Source organism: Octodon degus, unplaced genomic scaffold (genome assembly GCF_000260255.1).
Source record: "Octodon degus isolate 3935 unplaced genomic scaffold, OctDeg1.0 scaffold00023, whole genome shotgun sequence".
Lineage (NCBI taxonomy): Eukaryota > Metazoa > Chordata > Mammalia > Rodentia > Octodontidae > Octodon > Octodon degus.
In genome coordinates, this window is record NW_004524599.1 from 18374067 (window position 1) to 18397143 (window position 23077).

A 23077-nucleotide genomic window follows, 5' to 3' on the forward strand; every position below is an offset into this window, starting at 1 on the left:
CGTCAGCCGAGCACGCCCGGGGCCGCGGTGCGGAGCGCGAGCCGGCGCGGGGCGACCTGCCCCCCGCTGCCCAGGGCTGCGAGTGCGGTTCGCGTGCGGGCCGGCTCCGTGCAGCTGATTCCTTTAGTGACAGAGGGCCTGGAAACGAGCCTCCCCAGGCCCACCGGTGTGTGAAGAGGGTGCTCACACCAGGGAACGTCTTCTGTTGAAGCAGAAATTAAGTCGTCTTAAGCAGGGCAGCGTAGGCTCTCCCAGTATAACTCAGAACAGTTCGTGTTTTAGAAAATGATTTTTTCCTTGTCAAGTATTTAGTATCATGTACTGGATATCATTTTGAACAATTGCTCCACAAGATGATTGTTGTCCTCGTTGGTTAAGTTTGTATCCATTCCACGTATGTTTGAGAGCCCCATTATTTTGTGAATCTTACAGAAAACCTAACTTGGCTCTGACAATATTTTCCAAAGGCAGTCTTGCGAAGGACTTGGAACAGTGTCAGGTAGCAGCAGGATGAGGTCATGCAGGAAGTGCTGCTTAGAGAGTTGTCTCTCACTTTTGTACCTGTTCTCAGTTTACTCTCTTTTTATTCCTCTTTTGAGGTGGGCTCAAGCGACCCTCTTGCCTCAGCCTCTTGCATGCTGGAGCTACAGGTGCATTATCACCGCTGCAGTTTACCCTTCATTACCTAGCAAGGGCTCGTTCACAACGCCTACCACAGTAGGCATTGAACCGGTGAGATGTCGGCCAGCGCTGAGCAGGAGAGACTTTGGAAAATACGCAGGGCTCTGCTGAGCAATGTGGGGTGTTGGATGACCCCACAACCCTGGGTAAAATGTGGCAGGACTGCCTATGTAAATTGTGTGTATTAGAATATGTTAATGTGAGCTGAAAGGGTTATCCATGAAATGCACAAACATTTAGTAATTGTAGAGAAATTATGACCTTGGGGTTGTGGACACCCCCTTAGATTTGTTGGATCTCAGTTTAAAAGTGATGGCTTGAAGCATTTTGGTTACAGCAACTGTTCACTGGTTCTTGGGCTGCCATTGGCCTGCTCTGCAGCACTGGCTGAGTTACTTCGTCTCTTTGGGCCTCAGTTTCCTTTTTTGGGTATTCAGAGAATAATGTATGTAAAACTAGATTATCACTGTTTTTTCGAATCCCTGCTTTGAAAATTGTCAGCTCAGTAAATCCACTACCCACGTAGCACATGTCTTATCCCTGGTGGTGGAGCTGTAACTCACTAGTGTTTACACACAAGTCAAAGGACTGTGCCCTTGCTGCACAGGGATTAGATTCAGTCATCTTTGGCGGACCCTCCCCTCTCCCCTTAGCGTATACCTGCCACACATGGCAGAAACAGTATTCAGGTTCGGAAGGAGAATTTTTGCCTTTGCATTTAAAGAACAGCACAGAACTAAACTCTCAGTGTATCATGTTATCTTGAAGAATCTTTCAGGAATCGAGTGTAGGTACAGCAGGAGTCCATCAGAGGGAAGGATGATTTGGGGCTGGAGCGATGGGGAAAGCTTTGGGGCAGTGGAGCATGATGGGAAAGGCCTGTGACCATCTGGGCTGCAAGGGGAGCAGAGGCCTGCAGGCTGGTGAGCGAGTGCAATGTGGACTATGGAGGCCTTGGCGCCAGGCAGAGGAGTTTGGAACTGATTTGCTAGACAAATTGTTTATTTGGAAAATTGTATTAGCCAGCAGAAAAGCTTTCTGAACATTCTTTGAATACTCTCCATGGTGTTTAAGACTGGGGTGGACCATTCAGCTTGCTTTGTTTTTGTTTTAGAGGGTAGAAGTCATTTTTAATATTTTCAGCTTACAGTAAATTTTGGTGGTCATTAAGCAACGAACACCTCCTCCCCCAGGACATCCAGAATAGTGCTGAGCACACAGTAAACACTCCGGTAAAAGTGTACAGGGCTGCTGTTGCTAGCAGTAGCTGGCACTTGTTTCACTGCTGAGTTTGAATGAGTTTTTAAAGGCCTTTTCCAGTTCTGAGATTCTGTGATTTTGGAGGGTATTTAACTTTAATTTTGTTATAATTTTACTGCAGGACAAGACAGAAAGTCAGGGTGTTTTGGCCTCTGTTTAGTTCTAATGAAAACCCTCTGTGAGTGGTATGATTTGTGTCAGTCAGGGTCTCAGCAGGAAGCCGCACTCATGCCAGATGGTTTGAATAAGGAGAGACTGCTTGCAGAGTGTGGGAAGGGCCAGGGCGTACAGAAGGATGGTGAAGCTCAAAGAGAAGCTAGGAGCTAGAAGAAACGGGAGGATTAAGTCGAGCCAGCTTCCAGCTCTAGCCACAGAGGAGGGGACCAACACAGAGGGAGCAGCACCAGCGTGAGATATGCTGTTCTGACCTAGAAAGGCGCCTGCTTCACACCCAGAGCCCACACCTTTCATTCTTTGCTTACTGCCTCATCCTCGTGTTTCTCCCTTACCTCCACCCTGTTACCGGGTTTTGGAGTCTCCTTCTAGAGACTCTTTGCAGGTTCTGGTCCTGAATATAGAATTGGACAAAACGAGCACAGAAGGTAGCAGGGTTTTACTTAAAGGGAGAAAAAGAAACATGTTCTGCAGAGTGAGTGTAGGCCAGTTAAAGGAAAGGTGCAGGAGGTGGGTGAAGGGGAGAGCTCAGGGACTGTGCGCTCAGTGGCGCCATCTTTTGCGTCCCCCACTCTGTAGGCTACCCTCAAGTCTAGGCCATCCTGTGAAAAACCTGTGTAGGTTCTCTCCAGAAAAATTGAAGATTGTGCTTTCTGATTGGTCCCAGGTGTGCAGTTTTGGGAACTGACCTGTGCCTATAGCCTCAAATTCTATGATTGACAGGTCACGCCCACGTGACAAGCCAGTTACAGCCTATTCTCCTGGCTCAACTAGACCTACTTTCTTTTTCCTCAGGTGGGCTCTGTGATCCTTACTCCCAAGCCACTACCTCACAGTCTGACTGGCTCATTCTCACCCTTGGTTCATCTCAGCTCTGCCTTGCATAATGCTTGGGTCCAAGTTGCAGGGACCAGCTGGGGAAAGTCTGTATCTGTATTTGTGTCCTTATCAACCCATGGTCACCAGTCCCATCCTGGCCACGAAGGAGTATTCTAGGGAGAGTTTTCTTCACTAGCCCCTGCTTTTGATCTCTGCAGATTCTGTTCTCGTGATGATTTTGCCACCTGCTTTAGACATAAGAGATAAGAAGTGTCTGAGTGCATCCCATGGTGTTTCTGCCAAGAAACTTCCATTGTCTTGCATGTAAAAGGGGTAGACACTGTGTTTATGCTAGGACCCATCCTGTAGCTAGGTGCTGCTCACCTGCTCCTGCCTTCGTGAGGATTACGCACAGATGTTCCTGTCTTGCTAACGCACCTGCCTGTGGCCTTTACATGTGGTCAGGCTTCCAGCAAGTATAAGGCAAACTAGAAAACAACTCAGTGAAAAAGTAGAATCCCCTTAGCTTCACATTTGTGTGTTTAAATTCTCTTCTTTCCTTCTCAGCCCATTTTGTTTTTGAAATAGCTGTTTATACTCAACTCTAGGTCACCTACTTCTTGCCCCCTGGCTTTGTGCAGGACTCCACGGAAGATCGAAGTCTTTTTACGTGACCAGCTTTCAGATCTTGTTCTTATTAGTTCTCCAGTTTCCTGCCTGGGACATAGTAAGAGATTGATGAGTAGAGCTATTCCTTGTTGAAGGACCTACCTGTTTACTGATCAGACTTATGACCAAGGAGAGCTATTCGGATGTAGGACCCTCTTCTTGGACTTACAGCCTGCTCCCGGGCTTACAGCACTAGAGTGTGAATTGTAGTGCAGCCTTGCGGTGGCTTCTAGGTACAGTAGTATAAGTTTTGCTGATCACACTGTATAGTACTATAGCTTTATGTTGTGTTACACATAATAGTATTGCATGATTTGTGCATATAAAAGCCAAGTCATCAAGTTGAAGTTTCCTTTGACCAGTTTTTTGTTCTGAATATTGTAATGTCTGTCCTACGTACAGTTCCTAATTTAGTGAACAATCCACTTAACTGCTTCATTGCAGGACTGTGACTCAGTTGTCAAGTGAGGAGTACCGGTATTTGTTTTGACTAAACAAATCTGAGGGTGTTTCCTTTTTATAACTCTCATTTATCTCTATGATTTATGAGATGTAGACATCTGATACTGTTACCTTCTGAGTGACCATTCTCTGTGTATATGTCAAATCTTAGTAGAGTAAGCAAAGATAGAAATGAATTTTATTTGATTGACTTCTTCAGTCTTGTCCAGGTGCTTTCCTTTTTGGGAGGAGGAGGAGGGGTATCCCAGACATTTTTTTTTTCCTAAAAAATTACATTTCTAAAGAATCAGAAATTAGTATCTTATCCATTCATGTAGATCTAATAATGGAGTGTTAGGGACATTGGATAGATATAATTGGGAGTGTATTTTTGAATAAACAGTGCAGAGGTTTTGTAGGAAACTACCCTTCTTTCTCCTATGAAAATAGCATGTCTTCTTCGGGGCTTTTACAGTTGTTTGGGGGTTGGACAGTGTGGCTGCACTGTTCTGTTTCACTTTTGCTGTTTCTCCGCGTCTTTGGCATGCACTGGTGAATGGTCACTTTTCGATCACAGCCTGTAAGCCACGCAGTCTTACAGAAGTCATTGTTCTCAGAAGAGGCTGAAGACCACAGGCTCCTAGAAAAATGGAGGCTGGAAGCTGTCCTTCCTGCTCAGATGGTGCGGAGCCTGTCCCAGGAGAGCAACAGCTGGTCATGGCTGGTGGGGCTGAGCCTGGGGCTTCCCTCCGTCCTATCCTGTCCGTGCTGCATCTGGCTCACCTCAGACATACTCTCTTTACCTTTATCTCATCTCCAAATCTTGTAGTAGGATGGAAGATTTTCTCTCTCTATGAATGACTTCATTAGATACAACAGATGAAATAGATAAAATGGAAGAACCACTTATTAGACAATTTGTTTATGTTACTAGATTGAAATATAAACACCTGTGCTCTCATTTAAAATCACACCTATCTCAGTTTTTGTTCAAAGAGGCAAATGGGAAGAGAAGCCCAAAGAGAGGGACTGAAAGCCAGGGTGGGGTGAGTTCCCTTCTTCTGCAGATGCCCCCTTGAGACCCTGTCTTCTCAGCAGGGCATTGTGGGCCTCAGACTCTTCAGTTTCTTTTTTTTTCTTTTTTTGGCGGAACCAGGGATTGAACTCAGGTCCTTGTCCTTGCCAGGCAAGCGCTTATTCTACTGAGCCATCTCCATGGCCCCAGACCCTTCAGTTTCTGCAGATTGTTTTTGTGGACTGGGATTGCATTGGAGTGGGAGGAGAAAGAGGATTAATTTGGAAAACTAGGTGATGGAGTTCATGACCTTCCCTCCAGAATTGTCCCACGCTGTGAAATGTGTGGCGTCTCTGTTGCTGTTCTAAGTTGACCTTGACGCTAGGTAGGCAATGTGGAATCAGAGTTGGCAGAGGATGGAGGAAGGAAGGGCATGGTTCTCCAAGCCATCAGGACCCAGCGCAGCCTACCAGGCCCAGGTCTGTCCCTGGAGGTTGTGCCCTGGGCAGCTGTACCAGGCCTCCAGGGCCAAAGATCCAGGAGGTGCACTCCGCAGGAGCCTTCCTGCCCAGCTTAGCTGGGTCTGAGGGTCTTCTTGCCTTTCTGGTTCATTCTGTGGTGCAGGTTCTTGCAGTCTCAGTAGCAGGAGATGATTGTGGACTCTCAGGAGATTTTGGCATTTGCCAGGCATTTTGGGGGCAGATTGCTTCCTTTTTATAGACTAATCTGTTCAGAAAATGGTTTTAACATCATCACTTTTTTTTTCAGTTTTTGTGTATCAGAACTTACATTTTCCTATAGCTGAGCTGAACCTCTTGTTTTGTTTAGCTTTCTTGTCTGCTATTGAAATCAGCAAAGTTTTGCTTTACCAAATAGTAAAAACTATCTCATAATTCTAAAACTCTTTACTAGTTGTGTCATTTTACCATTTTAATAGTGACGTATGATAGTGTATTTGATTAACTTTTCTGTATACTTTGACTGAAGTTTTGTAGAAAAATAAGAATGTATTGCCCATTATTCTACCAGTAAATATTTTTGAAAAGTAATGTATGGGAAAATTATATGGTTGAAATTTTCTAATCTCTGTTGTAAAAATACTCTAAATTTATCCCTGTGTGCTTCTGTAAAGGAAAACAGGCAGTTGCCTAAAGCTAAGATAAATCTAAAAAAAAATTGAAGTATGCATTATAAATTATAAGGAAATGTGGCTTTCTATCTTTATTTTAATGAAAAGCTTTTGTAATAGTAATTTTCTCTTCTGCCTTATGATGGATTGGAGGTTAATTGATGTTAAATGGATGCTTTGTTAATCCTTCATCAGCTACTAAATTGGTGTGGGGAGTCTGGGTCAGGGCTGCCCAAGGGCACGACCGGCCTGTTTGCTCAGGGGGTTTATGGGACCTGACCCTCATCCCCTGGCTGCGTGGAGGCATCACCCTCCCTTCCCGCTTCTTGCGCAGCCAGGCCGTCTGGTCCCTTGCTGCTGGAGTGACAGCTTGTAGCTGGTGCCTGAGTGCTTGGCTGGCTGTGTGGTCTGAGTGTGTGGTCCCCAAGCAGCTTGGAGTGCTGGCGGGCGGAGGAGGGGTTGTACTGTTTAATTTATTTCGGATGCCGGATCGTGCCCAGGGCTTCTCCGCAGCAATTCCCAGCTCCAGTCCCTTGCAGCTGTGCTGTAGCCTGCACTTTGCACAGCATGTTGCATAGCGTCTGCCTGTGTGAGCCCTCGCAGCAGCCCAGGAATGCTCAGGGCATGCTGAGTGTTATTTTGCTTCCACTCTGTTATGGTACAGCCTTGTAGAAATTTCTTTTGTGATAGAACCAGAGAAATGAAGCAGAAATTGTAAGATAAGTTATAATGTGGGTGTATTTTTAGAAATAGGGAAAGGTATTATATACAAATTTGAGTCAAGCTAATCCATCAGTGCTTACGTAAAAGAATTTGGGAGTTAGGTGACATTTGTCATGTTCAGTAGTTTTAGTGCAGTTAACCAATTTAAGCTGACAGTTGAGTCCTTGACCTTTAGGAATTCCACATTGATTTTGGTGTGCCTGTTTACTGTGGTTATTACATTTGTCAGCGGTGGTATTGGCTTATTTCATTATAAAGATCTGATGAGTTAGACAAATGAAACTTTGTTTTTCTGTCACAGTATAAGTTAGGACATTATCTTTTCCCCCTAATCCTTTTTTTTCTTCTGTATTTAGGACAGGGTATACAGGGTCTCGGTACATAGATTAGACTTGTGATCTCCTGTTTTCAGCCTCTCAAGCGCTGGGATTATAGGCACACGCCACCATACCCATTCTCAGTCTCATCTCAGCACACCCTAGGGTCGGCTGGCACAGCACACCAGGGATTGAACCCTGGCTGCTGTGCTCTTCTGAAGCAAGTGCTTTAGTCCACTGAGCTATCAGGCCGGCCCTCCCCTATTCCTTTCATTATGAATAGTTTAGTGGTGTTTTCTTGATTTGTTTCTCCCTCATTCCTGAGCATTTCTGTTAAGATGGTAAACATTTTGTTATTGGAATAAATGTCTGTAGACTTTAATATCTTTAGGGGTGTAGCGGTGCTTAGCTTTCTCATTCTGGGCAGCCTGGCTGGCTAAGAGTTGTGTTTGAATTTCCTGAGCAGAAGGATTAGAAAGTCTAGGCCACGGGGCTCCCAGGGATCAGTAGATGTGGCTTATTGTTATTCTGTGGCTTTGGGGAGCTACTTGGAGCAGTATCTCATTTTTCACCTTACTGCCCTATGAGGAATGGTCCCACTGGAGCTGGACCTGTGGTTACTAGTGCAGCTCCAGGAGCGGAGTCACCATTCAGATACTGTGGTTGATTCCCACTGCTCCATTCTTTTCTATGGCAGGATACAGACTTGAGAGGATCAAGAGGAGCTTTCTCGGGTCAGAGGCCCCTGCACAACGTGATTAGTGGTCCTCGCTTAGCATCTCTGGTGGTCCTGATGATTACCAACTGTGGGACAGATTTATTGGTTTAAAGATAGTGTGTGTGACTGAGCACAGAATGGAGGAATGGATTAGGGAGCAGATCTAATGTCTCATGGCCCCTCAGAGCTGGGATTGTGCTTGGCCTTGGAGCACCCTGGGCTGGGGTCTGAGAGCTTGGAGTTCTCTGGTTTGTGTGGGCTGTGCTGTCAGAGCTGGAACACAGAGGACAGTGATGCCATCCTCAGTGCCCTTCGAGATGACCACAATGGCAGTGCCCTTTGAGATGACCACAGTGACCCCTTCTGGCATCACAGACTGCTGCCTGGTCTGTGATGCCAGAATGGGTGCTGCTGGACATTAAAACTTCATCCTGAGACAGCACTCCTGTGGGTCATATCCTCTGGGTTCCTATGCAGCCACAGCAGTCTCGCAGCTCACCCAGGAAGGAAGCAGCACACAGTGGGACCTTCCTGTGCAGACACAGACTGCCCCCTTCCTGAACAGTTCTCTCCGTGTGCGTTGTCACAGGGAAAGCAGTGTAGATAATTACCTAAAAGCAAGTCCTTGCTTGTCTCCCAGCTGGGCCTCTCAGTACTGATAGAGCACCCACTCACCCCTTCTCAGGACTTGCCAGCTGTGTGTGCTGTAAGGGTAGCCCTGTTCTGTGGTCCTTAAAAAAAAGTTTATAGGAACATTGGATCCTGATTCTGCCATAGCAGCCATAACAGTTTTTAAGACCCTGAACTTGGGCTGGGTACCCAGTTGTTCCTAGATGAAACTGGAGCAATTGCGAGTGAAAGGAAGTGCTGTCAGTAGCACGCCCGACACCCTCAGGAAGCCGCATGACATTGTGCTGAGGAGAAGGAGAGTGGGTTGTAGTGGGAGAGGATGCCACAGCCAGACATTATCCTGATCCCTCTGTTTATTAACGTTTGTGATTTCCACCACGGAAAGTTGAAATGGAGAATTAGAAGAGTGTAAAATTGATCCTGGTTTTGAATCTCAGCTCTGCCAGTTACTACTGGTTGTGACTTTTTTTTCTCCTTTGTGGTGCTGGGGACCACAAAACCTTTACACTGAGCTGTGTCCCCCAGATCATATGTTTTATTTTGAGACAGGGTCTTGCTGAGTCTCTGACTTGTTCAAGCTGAGCTGGAATTGCACTCCTCCTGCCTCAGCCTTCCAAAGTCCTGGGATTACAAGTGTGTGCCGCCATGTCTTGCTCTGTTGCCGAAGCTGGCTCGTCTTTGTTGTCTCTAGGACTACAGCTCACACCGCTGTGTCCAGCCATCAGCTGTGACTTCTAGTGAGCTGTGTAGTATCCGATAATTAAACCACAGCCTGCCTACCAGGAGCTTTCCATCTCACTGCCTGAGCATAGCCTGTGTTCTTTGTTGATGTTTGCCTGTTCTCTGTGTCTCACACTTCCTGCGTGTTATTCACTTCACATTTTGTATGAGCTCCATTTTTCTCCTTGTTTGTAGTCTTTGTTCCCCTCTTCCCCATTGCTGTAGCACACTTCCAGTTACAGAGATGCTAAGGCCTAATAATCGCAGGGATTTGTTTCATTTATGTCTAGCATTTCAGGAGCAGCTTCCAGTCTGTATAGAAGGACAGCTAAGGCTGCTGTGGAGCCTGGCCCAAGGATCCTCATCCGCTGTGCGGCCTGCAGCAGCCCCAGGATTGTGTCCGCTGGGGACCCAGATGCCCAGCCTGCAGAGCACAGCCAGCCTGCACTGTCCCCTAGCGATTCTTTTGCATCCCCTAGGTTAGGAGCACTCTGCTTTGTTTTTCTCCTGGAGTTTTAAAATGTTATTGGTTGATGCTCTTGTGCTCTTGATCTTTGTGAGCTGTGTACATATTTAAAAACTACTCATATGTTGCCATTCTGAATATTTTCTCAAACTTCCCCTTGGCCTTCTAAGTGAGCCCACAGCCATATGCTCCCCTGAAGCCCACAAGTGAGCCTGCCACCATGTGACTCTCAGTCAGTCCCCCCACCCAGTGGCTGGAGTGGACATCTGCTTCATGTCTTTCTAGGTCTTCTTGGTTCAATTAAAATTATATTTTTATTTGACTTTTAAGTAACCAGGAATTCTTGCACCCTGTAGATGTTTGAGCTAATGTAAGCAAGAGTTTTATGCTTTGGAGGGTTACAAAGATTTCTGGGGGAGCCGGGGAGATGGCTCAGTAGAATAAGCGCTTTCCTGGCAAGTGCAAGGGCCTGAGTTCAATCCCCGGTTCTGCCAAAAACAAAAACAAACAAAGATTTCTGGGGTTGACACCCCAAAGATAAGAGGCAAGGAAAGCAAGCAGTTTGTTTAGAGTGAAGTTGGCTTACCCTTTGGCTCCCCACTGTGCCTCATGTTCAAGGCTTAGGTTTTCCCATCATGTGAAGTACGTGCTGTAATTTTTGTCTTTTTTGAGATAGGGTTTCACTATCTAGTTCAGGTTGGCCTCAAACTCTCAGCCTCCTGGGTGCTGGGATTCCAGGTGTGCACCATGCCCAGCTCAAGTGCTGCGGTTTTAAGGGAGCACTTTCTCTGTTGCCCTATTCACCATAGAGCCTGGGATTAGTAGGGGAGTCCTAGAATGGGAATTCAAATTGAGGCATTCAGCACAAGGTTACCAGGGAGGTCCCTTCCCCAGGCCCTAGCGCTGGAAATTGAACCCAGGGCTTTCAGCCTTTCTTGATTTTTAAATTTGAGACAGATTTTGCTAAGGCACTCAGTTGCCCAAGTTTGGCTTGTACTTGCAGCCCTCCTGTGTCAGCCCCTAGAGTGCTGGGCTCCACATCCAGCAGGAGAAGGGTTAACTGAAAAGTCTGAAAATAAGGGGAGCTGCACTCTAACAAGGGTGAGCTGGTGGGTTTCTCCTAACTGAGGAGAGTTAGGATAGATAATCAAAGGCTTCAGGTGGAGAAACTGAAGATGGCCAAGCTGGACAAGGTGGCTTGAACTGCCCATTGCTCCGGGTGGGGAGCCACCAGCAGTGCTGTGGAGCACAGGGTCTGGGGCGCCCCGGTGTGGCTCAGTCTGCGGAATGAATACTGTCAGTCACAGGTGTGTCGGGCACAGCTGGCCCATGAAGCTGTCTCCTGGCTTCTGGCTTTGAAGTGGCAGTGGGGTAAATTGAGACTGATAAAGCTTGCTTCGCCAGCTTTTTCCTGAGTGATTAACATGCCTACTTCCAAAGTTTGGAGGTCATCTCGGAGAGAGAATGAAGGTCAAGCTTTGTTTCTGGTTACAGTCTTACTTTTCCTGTTGTTGAGACAAAATACCCAACACCCAAAGTTTGTTTAGCTCACAGGTTGTGGAGGTTTCAGTTCATAGCTGGCTGGCTCTAAACACTGTGGCATTATAGAGGAGCACTGTTCATGTGTGCAGAAAGCAGCACAAGTGCCGAGCAACCATTTCCTTTTTGTCTCATGTCCCATTCAGGACGCCCACCCTTGTAGCACTCACACCTATGATGGGGTGGCCTTAATCCTAGCATTGCACCCTGAATTGGTCCCAGCATTATGTCCTTCATGCCAGAGCACACTCCTTACATCAGCCACTTCTGAAAAGGCCCCCCCCCCCCACGACTGCATGAGACTTCAGGGACATCTAGATAGAAGCCCTGGCACGGGCTAGTTAAGTACCCTTCCCACCATGTAGTTGCTGTTCCTAGGGAGGGAAAAGATGGTCTTCAGGATCTGCTGGACTGGCTGGCTGCTGGTGTGGCGGCTCATGCCAGCATATCACTCCCTGTGCATGTTTCCCACAGAAGAGCTGCTTAGGATCTCAGTGCTTACAGGAAGCAGTTCTTGTTTGATTCCCCTTTAACCCATGAAGACAACATAAAGAGTTGAACACAACCCATGCATGTGTGAGAGAGAGAGAGAGAGAGAAAGGGAAAAAGGGGGTGAGTACATCTAATCCAAGGACTCTAGGTTGAGCCCTGGGGTGCCAGGTGCTAGCTGCAGGGTATCGGGCAGTGTTCAGTGGAGCTTTGCGAGAGTTAGAAGTTAGACCCTGGGTGTAACAGAAAAGTGCCTGCCAGAAATAACAGGCCCTCCGTAAGTGAGTGTGCTCTTATTACTGTTGTTGGTTTATATTTTACTTAGGGCTAAGATGGGTATCTGTTGATGAATGGATGGTTCTTTTACTAGTGTTACTTGTATTTTTTAATTTCTGTTGAATTGTTTTTAGATTTGATTTTGGTTGAATGCTAGAATTAAACCCAGGATCTCACACATGCTGGTGCTGTGTGGCTGAATTCCACTCTCAGACCCTGATCATACTTGAAAGGCAAGAGCCAGGTCCCTCAGATATTACCTGTGCAGTACACATGAAAATATCAACACATTTCTCATGGAGTCAGGGTCCCTTGCAGTAGTCCATTGTGAAAGTTACCGTCCCAAGGCCCCCTATCCTTTCTGTAGAATCTCCATCTCAGAAATGAGGGTTATAGTGCCTCTTTCTGCATTCTATCATAGTCAGGTCAGGTACTGCATTCCCCTGTGCTCTGTCACAAGTTGGTCTTGTTTGGCCTTGGATAAAGGACTGTCAGCACTATGCTGGGGCCGGAATTTCCCATAGAATTTATTTATTTACTTATTAGTGGAACTGGGAATTGAGCTCAAGCCCTTGCGTTTGCCAGGGAAGCGCTTATTCTACTGAGCCATCTCCCTGGCCCCTCCCATAGAATTTAAAGGGTGAGAATTTTCTAAACACAAGAATACCTTGTTTCGCAGAACTATCGCTTGCTCGCTCTCTCTCTCTCTCTCTCTCTCTCTCTCTCTCTCTCTCTCTCTATCTCTCTCTGTCATAGTGATCCTGTTTTCAGCCTCTCCAGTGCTGGGATTTCAGCACAGGGATCACTTTGTGCCACTACGCCCAGTCTTAGTGTGTCTGGGGCCGGAGCTGATGCTGCATGTGGTGCTGGGGTTCGAATCTCATCCCTGTGCTTGCCTAAGCAGGTGCTTAGTCCACTGAGCTATTTCTCTGGCCCTCAGAACACTTTTTATTTGCAAACAACTCAGTTCACAAACAAAATAGGTAAAGAGGGGCCGAGGAGATGGCTCAGTAGAATAAGTGCTTGCTTGGCAAGTGCAAGGGTCTGAGTTCAATCCCCAGTTCCACCAAAAAAAACAAAACACAGGTAAAGTTTTGCTTCTGTTTACAAACTGCATCAGGTGACAAACACAACCTTACAACAAAATCATAAAACCAAATTAAGTTCATAAGCCAAGTATATTTTCATAAACCAACTGTATATTTTGCTTTCTTCCTGCCTCTCCACACCCTGACCTTGAGACCTTTTCTTTTTGGTGAGGAGGTCCAGTATGGTGGGCCAACATAGCAGGAGGCAACTGCTGTTGGAAAGATAGTCCTTCGCTCAGTTTCAAGAGGAGGGGCTGCCGAGCACTGAGGGCCAGGCCCTCAAAAGCTGGTGGGGAACAAGGCCAGAGCCTCTTCTGTGGTTTCCCCAGTGGGAATGCATGGGCAGTCTGGGCTTGCCCAGAAGACTTATGGTTGATAGTGTGCAGTTTCCAAGAGCTCCGGGCTGCAGGGACAGCCTCTGGTTTTCCTTGCCTAGGGTGTTTTTGGCAAGGGATGGTGTCCCTGACCACAGGAGCCGGATGTATGGGACTGTGCACACCACCCTGGCTGGTTGGTTTGTCATAGATAGGCTCCCAGGCGAGCTATTTGCTGTCCTATCCTACATCCCCAAGGCTCTGAGTTGTCAAAGCATTCTAAAGTCTGGAAATAGAAGAGACATGATTATTAATACAAGAATCTGGACTGCAAAATGCATCCTTAGGATTTAGCAGCAGAGAACATGAGAGCAGTGGTTCCCTTGGTGATGCAGGATGTATACGCTTGACCTAGAGAAGTGGCAAAGGAGAGCGCCGGGATCACCACCTCACATCTCCCCATTATTTTTGAAGTTACTGTTACATGTTGCAGATTTTCTTCCTTTTCATCATGCACCACACTCATTTTTACCCATAGTCCTTGAATGTTCATGTCACATTTGTACAAGATACTATTTTTTTTTTAAACAGGATAAGTGAAGTCTTCTGAGAAAACAGCCCACATTCTAGACAGCAAAGAGAATAAATGAAAATAGAAAAATAGCCTTGTTTCCCAGGCTACACAAATTCTGTCTTTATTTTTTTACAGACTAATCTAGGGAAAAGAAGCAATCATGTCAGCAGTCTTTAGTGTTCATTTGGCACCACCTCTGTAATTATTATGGCAATAAAGATCTCACTTTGACCCTAGAGTTATCTGTTTAGTTATAATGATTCAAATTTGGCTAATTGCATGTGAATTATGATCAATTTGACATTGTTGTTTAATTTGTGGCTCAGAGTTTGTTAGTTCTGTTACTCCTTGAACACAGCACAGCAATAGAAAACTTGATTAAAAGTGGTGATAGTGCTCAGGTTCCCAGATTTGGATTATAGCATGTTCCACTGTCCTAGTTGGAATTAAGGAAGTCACAGGGAACCAGCCTTTACGAATGTACTTTTGGTCCTTGTCTGACCTCATCCCTGCCTATCTGAAGCCTGGAGAGTTAGTCTAAACACATAGTGGAGAGCTGACCAGCCAGGCACCCTCTCCAGAGCTGGCAGGTGCTTCTTTTAGATGGTGTGGGGAAGGGGTGGGGAAAACCGCAGTTAGAGGTCTGGGTGTGCAGGGTCATGTGGAGTAAAATCTTTTCTTGTTTTGATAGTATAGATAGGGCACATTGTCAAGGAGAGGATGGTGGGGATGGTAGGATGTGAGGAGTGGGAGTGAGGTCTTACTAGGGGTTAGCCAGCTTTCTATTGCTGTGACAAAATACATGAGAAAAGTCACTTAAAGGAGAAAAGGTATATTTTGGCTCACAGTGGTAGAGGTTTTGGTCCCAGTTTGCTGGCCCTTGTTTCTGGGCCTGTGGGAAGCTGCACATCACAGCAGAAAGGTATGAGGGAACAGAGCTGTTCAGGTTATGGAAGCCAGAGGGAGTGTTACGTCAGCAAAGGAGGGGCAGGGACAGATGAACCTTTGGGAGGTGTGCCCCAGTAAGTGCAGCTCCCAGCTGGGCCCACCTCCTCATGCCTCACTCAGCTGTGAAGTCCACACTGGGTCTCTGCGCAGTGCAGCAGCCCAGGAGTAGAAGTCTCCTGGGACTCAGTATTGTGTTGCTTTGACCAATATGGGATGTCCAGTTTTCCAGAAAACTAAGGTACAGATTGAAGAAACAGAGCAAGAATGAACTTGACTTCTGTAGTAGAAATGTGAGCTAGAAGACCAGGAATTTGAATTTATTCAGTTTTGAACATCAAGTATTTATTGAGTGCTAAGTATTGTTCCAGGTAACTTGGGTCACAGAGAACAAAGCCCTGCATTCTGCTGGTGACCCTAGGCAAATCTCCCCACCTCTCTGTGCCTGTTGTCAGCTGTGCAACAGCTGAATAAGCAGGATGGGCTCAGATGTGGATACTGTGCTGTACTGCAGAAGTGACAGGCTACCTGCCCAACCCTCTACACAGATAGCACAGAGGGCTGCAAGTTGGGGAGAGGGCAGAGGGAGCAGTGCCATGCTGGCAGGTGACTTGTGGTAATGCTGGTGGCAGGGCCCACAACAGCTATAGGAACTGCTGCTGTTGCTGCTTCTGCTGCTGCTGCTTGGTGGCAGCCTTGTTGGCGAGGTCCTTGACTTTCTCTGTAGCTGTCGGTGCTGTCGCCTTTGCTTTCTGTCTATTACTTTTTACTCATTTGGGTGACAAAATACTTGACACCCAAAATTAAGAAAGGAAAGCTGTATTGAGCTCACAGTTAGTGGAGGTTTCAATCCATTTCAGCCAGCTCCAGGGAAGAGTGGCACAAGGTAGAAGGCAACAGTTCATGGGTGGGGAAAACAGCGAAGTGAAGGGAGGAGATGCAGCTGCAGCTTTTTGCTTCCATGCTGATTGCAGACTAGAGCTCCTGAGGCAGTGTGCGCAGAATCCTTCCTCAACTCCCCTTTGCATCTTTCCTGTGCCGAATCACTCTAGGGAGGGCCCTCTATGCCCTAGGGCTTCGAGTTCTGCAGCCATCCTGCCATGCTTCCAACTTCTCAAGTTGACACAATGTATCAACCACCACACCTCCTTGGCTTCCTTCCCTATCTCTGCAAGTATTTTGGAAGGGACCCCACCTTGCAACTTGCCCAGAATGTATTCAAAACCCTTCCTAGTCTTTGTTGCATTTACTTTTGAATTGGGCGAAGCCATATTCCATCAGCCAGGCTTGGTTGATGTTCCAGGTGAAGGTGTTCATTCCTCCTGGACTTTAACTTGAGGGAATAGTTGGATAAATCTGCAAAAGTATTTTATACTTTTATCCAGCCAGTTCTTTGTCAACTGGCTGTGGTTGCATAGACCTATGATTTCAGCTATTTGGGAGATTGAGATAGGAGAATTAGACATTGAAGGGCAGTTTGGGCAAGTTAGGAAGACGCTGAGTCAGAGTAAAAAGGATGGGGAGGTAGCTCAGTGGTTGAGCACTAGCCTAGCACTCAAGGCTGTGGGTTCAATGCCCAGTTAATTCTCTCCCTCCAAAAGAAGATTCATACTTGTTTTTACAGCACAAAAAGTCTGCACATCAACTGTGGAATAATGAAGTGAATTATTACACACCCATACAGTGGAAACCCAAGCAGCCATGAAAATGATGTGGAGCTGATTGTATTTACCAATCTCTAAAAATTAATAAAATTAAGCCCTAACAAAACTCTTAAAAATGAGAGAAACACAAATCTGCTTTCCTCCAATCTGGAAGATGCTCACTATATATTTTATGTGTAAAGATAAGGTTTTCAACCATGTATCTAGTATGTTGCACCTTTTATTAGAAACATAACTATGCGTGTCTCCTGATTGAAGAAGACAGCACTGGTTTATGTACCAAAAGGTTAAAAAGGGCTGGTTATCTTGGTGCTTTCAGGTGTCTTCACATTGTGTAAAATACTCTTACAGTGACATGCTTCTCCCTTGGATAGCAAGAGTGTAGACCTTGGAGCCATCAGTACAGAGGCCAAGAGGGAAAGTGGGTACCACCTGGAGGGCAGAAGCAGGGCCGTGGAACCCACCTGGCCTAGGAACCCAAAGCTAACTCAGCTGAGGACTCCCTGTGGACCGGAAGGGCTGCCACCCCTGCCTCATGCATGAGCTTTCCTGCCGCCTTGATGGGCAGGGCCTCCAGAGCGCTCCTTAAACTACATGGCCAAAGACCCCATATGTACCGAGACACCTTCTGCCAGCAGGCCTAGGGCCTTTGGTGAAGCAAGGTGGGGGAGCCTGAGGCGGAGGGTGGGCGCGGGAAAGTGTGGTGAGATTTCCCCTGGGCCTTCGCCAGGCCCTGAAAAGTGCTTTTGACTGGCAGGTGCACCCGGCCAGCAAGCACCCCTGTGGAGCCTGTTGGCAGGCCTCTGGGTGGACGCTCATTGCCCACAGACCTGAAGAGCCTCACAGCGGGGAAGCTGTATGCTGGGAAGCCAGTCAGATAGCAGAATCAGTTTGAGTGTGGAGACTGTGTCTATTAAAAGTTACAATATAGTCTTTTTATACAATAAAAGTTACAATGTAGTGTCTATTAAGAGGTAAAAATCTTGGAAAGCTCCCAAAGTGTATGCCACCTGAAGAGCATGGTGCAAGTATGGGCACATAATACAAAGCCTCTGCGGTTTTTTGAAGGTAGCAAATACATCCTGCAGTAGCCTTATGCAGTATTTGAAACAGAATTTATTCATCACAACCACAGAAATTCCAGTGTCCTCTTTCAATATTAATAACTAGACTAAGAGATAGTAAGGCTGTAAAAACAAGGAAACAATGCCTTTGATTACTTTTGACCTAATGCCTAACTGATGTTTGGGAAACTCTTTTGCAAGTGCTTGTGGAATGAGTGTCCACTAAGACAAACTGTATACTGGGCTACAACGTAAGTAGCAATGAATTACAAAGTCTACACAGAAATGAAATTAGCAGTAGCAATACAGCATCTAAAAGCGTCCAAGTATTTGGAAAATAAACAATATATTTTTAAACAACAGCCAAGGAAAAAATCAAGAGAAAAATAAAATATTTTGTCTGCATGATTACACACATGTATTTAAAAATTGTGGGATACCACCAAAGTAGTGCTTCAAAGCTTGTATGAAAGATTTAAATTTTTTTTTTTTTTTTTTGGCGGAACCGGGGATTGAACTCAGGCCCTTGAAGATTTAAAATTAAGGAACTGTGTTTTTACTTTAAGAAACTAGAAGAGCTTAAGAAACACAAAGTAAGGGAGTAGGGAGGAGCCAAAAAAGGAAGCAGAATGAACAGAATAAAGAAAATGATACAGTGGCAACCAATAAAATAGAAACTAGAATAATAGAGAAGAAAAGCTAAAAAAAAAAAAAAAATTGGTAACATTAAATCCTAACAAAACTCTTAAAAATGAAAAATCCACAAATCTGCTTTCCTCCAGGTAGTATCTACTATAGTGCTCTCAGTAACTACCTGGAATACTTTACAAGATTTCTCAACCCACTTGCAATTCAAAACATATTGCACTATATATAATGTTTCTGTGTTTTAAGAAATCAGATGAACAAAGTAACTTCTTGCCACTTCCAGAAAAGAATCTAAGGTTTAAGTAGCAGTTTAAATTCTAACTATATTAATACAATATACATGTAGCTTTTTATTCATATAGTCATTTAAGACAGTGAGGAAAGAGGAAAAGAATATAGTGAATGAGCCCATGTCTCTAGCTTCTTATTGTTGTTTCTGAAAATATTTGCCACAAACCTAAAACCCCATTTATTCATAAAACAGTTAAAGAACCTGGAATTCCATATTGGCTCTTTTTTTTATGGACAAAAAAATGAATTGACATTTTATAAAAGCTGTATGGATATTAAATAAGCACATGAAAAGATGTTCAGTATAACTTTTCATCAAGGAAATGTAAGTTGAAACTTCAGTGAATTACCTCACCATATTTACTTAAAAGACACAATACCAACTGCTAGTGAGGATGTGGAGCAGCTAGAACTCTCTTATGCTTCTGATGAGTATGAAAATTACACTGCCACTTTGGGAAATTTTTGGCAGTTTATAATGATGAATAGTCTCATCATCCTACTCTTGTGAAAAATAAAAATATTATTTTACAAAGTGGCCTAATGTGAATGTTTATAAGTAGCCTTATTAATAATTGCCCCAAATTAGAAACTCCCCCGAATTTCTGTGTAATAAAATCAGATAAGTTGTAGACCCTCATAAATAAACAAATTATTGTATATTCATATAATAAAATACTAAGCAATAAAAAGGAGTTAATAATATGCAGATACATGTAGACATTTCAAAAGCATCATTATAACTGAATAAATTCAAAGATAATACAGGTGTGTACAATGGCAAATACGTGAATAGATCTGTGTTGATTGTAGGAAATTATTGTGATTGTATGCATTTGAACATCAGATAGAATTGAAATATATAATAATAAACGTTGGAATGAAATCTAGTTAATAAAGTGAAGCTAACTCTGAGTTGTACAGAAGAATGGTAAAAACTTGACTATTTTAGAGTTTGATTAAGGATATATTTAAGGATGTATAATAGTTTTAGAGTAACTATTCAAAGAATAGAAACCTAGTATACACTTTCATAGAATAGAAAAACTAGAATAAAAATGGTGATTCTAAATCTATGAGCACTTAATAACATTACTTATTTCTATTTATTTATTTATTTTGGTACTGGGAATTAAACTTGGGACTTTGCACTGGCCACTGATCTGTATCCCTAGCCTGAATTCAGCTTTTATGAAGCAAGATTGCCATACTTCAGAATTGGAAATCCATAAGCATATGACTGAGACATTTTTGTACCAGTGTCATATTAACCAAATAGGCTGTCAGTAAGGATATAGAAAATGCTTAAGATGTTTGATGTAATAGAATATATAGAGAGAATCTTGCTTGAACAACTATAGAAACATACTCTTTTAAAGCATACATAGAATGTTATAAAAATTTTGATCATATGTCATAAAGCAGGTATTAGAAAATTTCAAATGTTTGGTGTCATGTAGACTATGTTTTCTTTTATTTTTATTTTATTGAGAAACAGCAGACAGTTTCAAAACAGGTTAATAGGACTGTTACAATAATTAATACATTGCATATTGTCTTTGTAGTGGTTATTCATTGTACAAGATGTAGATATGATATCCTGCCCAAACACTGTTAGTACAAATCTTTCTTCTCATTGCATATTGGCTCTTGAAACAACTCCATATGATTTTTAGAGAAGTCCCAAAAATAAGGGAAAGGAAGGATGAGGTCTGATGTGCATTGCCAATGAGAATTTACCAGGGGTTTTCAAATCTTGGGTTAAAAGTCATTTTTCTAGAAGCAGCAAAGTGCAGTCAGTGCTAGCTCAATGGGCTGAAGAACCATGATGATATCTCTGGGAGTGTCATGTCCAAGTGACTTCATCAGAGGTGCTGTGCCCATTCTGGGTACCAGTTTGTTCTTGGCTGGTACTTGATCTGAATGTGAGCCCTAAGTATCTGGGCTGTTGGGTTCCTTCACATGTCCACAACCAGAAATGAGAGAAGCCCATGAAAATGGAAAAATGAAGCCAGGTGTGGTGGTACTCACCAATAATCCTGGTGCAGAGAACTGGAGACAGCTTAGTCCAAAGGCCTCAGCCACAAGGGAAACAGCAGCTAGTGTTCCCCTCTGTGCATGAAACCCTTCCAAGTTCTAGAAGGGATTAGACAAAACTAGCTATAGCCTGGGTAAAGGTTGCCCCAGGGGCTTAAAGAATTGACTCTTCCTTGCTGTCAGGCCTGGGGTAGCAGTTAACACACTCAGTGTGAGACAGCTTGGAGAAAGTCTATTTGAAATATAAGATTGATTTTGTCGTAAAAGCACAGAAACATGGGTCTATTGTACCCATATTTTAGTCTTTAGAATATTTCTAGAGATGAATTTTTAAAATATTTTTTAAAGAGACTATAAAATGATAAAAAAAAAGACACAATTTCCCCAAACAAAATAATAGAAATTTGACAATGGTTGTTTTATTACGTAATGTTAACTTCAAATTAGTTACTTAGATTAGCAAATTAAAAAGAAAAAAAATTAAGCATTAACTGCTCTTTTTTAGTGGATCAGTACAAATTGGCGGTTCAGTTATCCAAGCCATCCTGCATATATACATAAGTATATCTTTCTCCCTTCTTTTGTCCTTTTCCTCATTCCAGTTTTTTCTTCCTATTGAACAGATTCTTTCCCTTTCACAGTATCCATTGTACCATTCAGATTTTATTTACTCTTCTAGGTTCTTACACTAGTGAGGCAATATGATGTTTGCACATGTGGGTATGAATTATTTCACTTACCAGTATGGTCTCTAGTTATATCCATTTACCTAAGAAAGCCTCAAGTTGATGAAGCTAAATTACTATTTTATGAATTTTATTATATTAAACAATGAGTATTTAACAGAAAAAATACCACAAAAATTAAGTATTGAATTTTTAATATTTGTTGATTATAAAAAATCAAACTTTTCAACATAAACTGTTTTTTGGTGTACTAAGCCCAAACAAGAAACCACAAATAATTTATTATATTAACTATAGTTGACAATATGAATTGCACTTTACAAAAAAAACAAAAAAAAAAACCAAAAAAACCCCCCAAACCTTCAATTTTCACACTCAAGGCAGTCTATACACATGACAATAGCACATTCCATATACAAATACGGCTTACATTAACAGTAACCCAGAACCCCAGGTGTGCTGTGCCTGCCCTGAAACCAGGTGTGGTAGTGTACTCCTGTAATCCCAGCACTGGGAAGGCTGAGACAGGTGGATCACTATGACTCCAAGCTGTGTAACGAGACCCTGTGCCAAATAAATAAATAATTAAAAAAGAATTTAACAGTATGTGTGTTTTTCTGTAGAACATACTTGAAATCTCAGGGGCTTAACATGTTATGCAGTATACAGTTAGCAGGAGCATAAGATCAATAAAATATCAAATATGTAACGAGTGCTTAGAATAGACATCGTCATTTTCACATTAGCTGTGTACTTTCTTACAAAACCTAAAAGAACATCAGAAATAAATTCCTTTATGAACTACACTGAAAATACCAATGGAACTCTACCACAAACATAAGCCTTGCTCCAACTGTCACACCAGAGACAGCGTCACACAGGATATCCATACGTTTCATGTCCCCGTCTCTTTCACTGACAGCTGATGTGCTTAGCCTTCCTTTCCCATGTGGAAGTCTTGTCCCTCTATTTTGTGCTTCCTTCTGTATTGTACAGCATGCACTCAGCAGGGAAATAAGATCAATAAAATATCAAATGTGTAAGGAATGTTTAGATATCAACATTTCGCATCAGTTATGTGCTTGCTTACAAAAATCTAAAAGATAACATCAGAAATACCTATGTGAATTACAGTGTAAACAAAAAAATCTGCCACGAAAATGATCTTTGCTTTAACTCTCACACCCAAGGCTATCTTTCGACGTGACAAAGACACGTTCCATGTGCAAGCATTGCTACCCTGATAGCATGCGTGTTTTGGTTTCCTGTACTTTCTTGGAGGGCACAGTTGACGTTTTTGTTTTCCTGTTGTCATACTAGATCTTTGTGGTACTCTGCCTGCCTATTCACCCAAAAGATCACCAGTGTGGATAATTTTTTTGCTTAGTTTCCTGGGTGAAATGTTTTTTTCTTGCACTGTGAATGGTGTCATATATGCTCCAGTCCCAAACCTCTAAGAAAATTTCTCCATGATGTTTTGTATTTTTTTTTGTAAACTATCAAATTTATACTACACATTTATGATTGGGTAAAACAACCATTGCCCAATGCTTTATGTTTCAAGTGACATTGTAGTTGCTGCATAATTTATCAACAACATCTACCCCACCTTTGGTTTTTCTGTAGAAAGGAACATTCAGGCTATTGTTTTGTAGAGGTTTCTGTATTAATTTTTCCATCATGGTGAAATGTTAATACAG

At 43.5% G+C, this 23077-nt stretch overlaps 1 protein-coding gene across 2 annotated transcripts in view; it reads left to right on the top strand.

Annotated features, from left to right (window-relative positions):
* Window positions 1-23077, top strand: part of Exoc2 (exocyst complex component 2) — a 150560-nt gene that overhangs the window by 330 nt on the left and 127153 nt on the right. The gene's annotated exons all lie outside the window — the stretch shown is intronic.